Consider the following 3,843-nt stretch of genomic DNA (forward strand, 5'->3'; position numbering starts at 1 on the left):
ATGCCCCCACCCCATGCCCAAGCTGGCTTCAGCGGCTGAATACCCTGGGCCTGAGATAGGCCCTGTTGAGCACCTAGAGCCATTCTCCTGGCCTTGGAGAAGGAAAAAATTTGCAATTGGGAGAAAACATAATTTGCCAGCTCCACTAACAGGAAGCTCAGGACAGAAGCGCCTCCTGTCCAGGCATAAACGGTCTGTGGACTTTGAGCACCTTTCCCTTCTGCATGGACTTGTGTGGGCCTATTTCAAGAGAATAGGCCCTTGTTGGCAGACTCCAACCGTTTCAACTGTGCAGTGGAGAGGTGGGTGTTTGATGTTTGACATTGCTTTGCCTATTAAACTAGGTCCTCACCTACCCACATCAGGGACCTAAGGACTGGCAGTGCCACTCAGGTCACCCAGCCACCTGTGACAGGGGTCCAAGGATAACTGGTACCTCCCAGTCCTTACAACCAAAAACTTTGGGTGCCCATGGTCCATCTACACAACCCACCCCCCAGCACGCCCTAGGGAACAGGGAAGCACTTTCCTCAGAGACACTCGGGGGCTGGTTCTCAGCCACCTGCCTTGTTCAGAGTGTAACCCCCTGCTGCAATCAGATACCAGTACATACACCAATCACCCCTGCCACTCTAAGACTGTTGGACAGAGCCCGTACCACACACTTGATGGTCAGCTACCTGGACACCTGAGCTGAATTCATACAAGAAAAGTGAATGGACTCCTAGACTGATATACCTGATAACAGCTCTAGCCATTTGGGAACAGGACGTCAGAGCTCCAAAGACCAAAATAATCAAGCTAGCTCACTCAAGCAACCCATTTGGGCATATCAAAACAAAACAAAGCAAGAAGGTATGACACAGTAAGCAAGCATAAACTAGTAAAATAACTTGTAAGTGGCCCAGAGACAACAGTCAATATCTAGTCACATAAAGAAACAGACCATGATCACCTCAAGAAGCTCTCAAAAAAAAAAAAAAAAAAAAAAAGAATCCAGGGATCTTCTAGATGAAAGTGTCTTCCTGGAATTACCAGAGCCAGAATACAAAAGATTAATTACAGAACCCTTCAAGATATCAGGAAGGAAATGAGGCAATACACAGAACAAGCCAAGGAACACACAGATAAAGCAATTGAAGAAATTAGAAAAATTATTCAGGAACGTAATGAAAAATTTAATAAGTTGGAAAAATCCATAGACAGACAGCAATCAGAAATTCAGAAGATTAACAATAAAATTACAGAAGTAGACAACTCAGTAGAAAGTCAGAATAGCAGAATTGAGCAAGTAGAAGCCAGAATTTCTGAACTCAAAGATAAATCACTTGGCACTAATATATTTGAAGAAAAATCAGAAAAAGGAATTAAAAAAAAATGAAGAAACCTTAAGAATCATGTGGGACTCTATCAAGAGAAATAACCTACGAGTGATTGGAGTACCAGAACAGGGAGGGATAAGACAAAATACAGAGAGAATTGTTGAAGATTTGTTGGCAGAAAACTTCCTTGACATCGTGAAAGGTGAAAAGATATCTATCCAAGATGCTCATCGAACTCTACATTAGATAGATGTTAAAAGAAAGTCACCAAGACATATTATAATCAAGCCTGCCAAAACCAAAGATAAAGAGAGAATTTGAAGAATAGTTAGGTATAAACGAAAAGCCACCTACGAAGGAGAGCCAATAAGAATAAGCTTGGACTACTCGGCAGAAACCACCCAGGAGAGAAGACAATGGGAGGACATATTTAAAAAACTGAAGGAAAAAAATTGCCTGCCAAGAATCATACATACAGCAAAACTGTCTCTTAAATATAAGGGTGAAATTAGGACATTTCCAGATAAACAGAAGTTTAGAGAATTCATAAAAACCAAACCAAAACTACAAGAAATACTTTGATTAGAAAATCAATAATATCAGGTATCAACCCAAGACTAGAACACTGGGCAGAGCAACCAGAAGTCAACCCAGACAGGGAAATAAAAAAAAAAACAAAGCAAGATTATAAAAAAAAGCTCAAAACAGGGTAACAGCAATGTTATTATATAATAGAAGACAACATTAAAACAATAAAGACTAAAGAGGGACTAAGAAATGTAATCATATACCTTCCACATGGAGAGGAAGATACGGTGATACAAAGAAATAAAAGTTAGTTATACATTTAGAAAAATAAGGGTAAATAATAAGGTAACCACAAAGGAGACAAACTATCCTACTCATCAAAATAAAATGCAAGGGAAAAATACAGGCTCAGCAGAAACAAAATCAACAACAACAAATATGAGGAAAGGACAATATATAAAGAAAATCTACTCAGCACATAAAATCAAGTGGGAAAAAGAAGCTGTCAACACACAAAAAAAGACATCAAAATGATAGCACTAAATTCATACCTATCCGTAATTACCCTGAATGTAAATGAACTAAATGCACCAATAGAGAGACAGAGAGTGGCAAGAACAAGATCCGTCTATATGCTGCCTACAAGAGACACACCTTAGACTTAGAGACACAAACAAACTAAAACTCAAAGGATGGAAAAAAAAATATATCAAGCAAACAACAATCAAAAAAGAGCAGGAGTGGCAAAGTTAATTTCTGACAAAATAGGCTTTAAAGTGAAATCCATCATAAAGGATAATGAAGGACACTATATAGTGATCAAAGGAACAATACACCAAGAAGATATAACCATATTAAATATTTATGCACTCAATGACAGGGCTGCAAGACACATAAAACAAACTCTATCAGCATTGAAAAGTGAGATAGACAGCTCCACAGTAATAGTAGGAGACTTCAACACACCACTTTCGGTGAAGGACAGGACATCTAGAAAGAAGCTCAATAAAGACACGGAAGATCTAAATGCCACAATCAACCAACTTGACCTCACAGACACATACAGAACACTCCACCCAACAGCAACCAACTATACTTTCTTTTCTAGTGCACATGGAACTTTCTCTAGAATAGACCACATATTAGGCCATAAAACAAGCCTTAGCAGAATCCAAAACATTGAAATATTACAAAGCATCTTCTCTGACCAAAAGACCGTAAAAGTGGAAATCGATGACAGAAAAAGCAGGGAGAAGAAATCAAACACTTGGAAACGGAACAATAGCCTGCTCAAAAAAGACTGGATTATAGAAGACATTAAGGATGGAATAAAGAAATTCAGAGAATCCAGTGAGAATGAGAACACTTCCTATCAGAACCTTTGGGACACAGCAAAAGCAGTGCTCAGAGGCCAATTTATGTCAATAAGTGTACACATCCAAAAAGTAGAAAGGGCCAAAATCATAGAATTATCCCTACAACTTCAACAAATAAAAAGAGAGCAACAAAAGAAACCCTCAGGCACCAAAACAAAACAAATAATAAAATTAGAGCAGAACCAAATGAAATAGAAAATAGAAAAACAATTAAAAGAATTAACAAGACCAAAAGCTAGTTCTTTGAAAAAATAAAAAAAATTGATAAACCACTGGCCAAACTGACAAAAGAAATACAGGAGAGGAAGCAAATAACCCGAATAAGAGATGAGATGGGCGATATTACAACAGACCCAACTGAAATTAAAAGAATCATGTCAGACTACTATGAAAAATTGTACTCTTACAAATTCGAAAACCTAGAAGAAATGGATGAATTCCTAGAAACACACTACCTACATAAACTAACACAAACACAGGTAGAACAACTAAACAGACCCACAACAAAAGAAGAGATTGAAAAGGTAATTAAACAAACAAACAAACAAAAACTCCCAACAAAAAAAAGCCCTGATCCGGAGGGCTTCACTGTAGAGTTCTACCAAACTTTCAGAGAA

This window comes from Loxodonta africana, chromosome 10 (genome assembly GCF_030014295.1).
Source record: "Loxodonta africana isolate mLoxAfr1 chromosome 10, mLoxAfr1.hap2, whole genome shotgun sequence".
NCBI classification, from domain to species: Eukaryota; Metazoa; Chordata; class Mammalia; order Proboscidea; family Elephantidae; genus Loxodonta; species Loxodonta africana.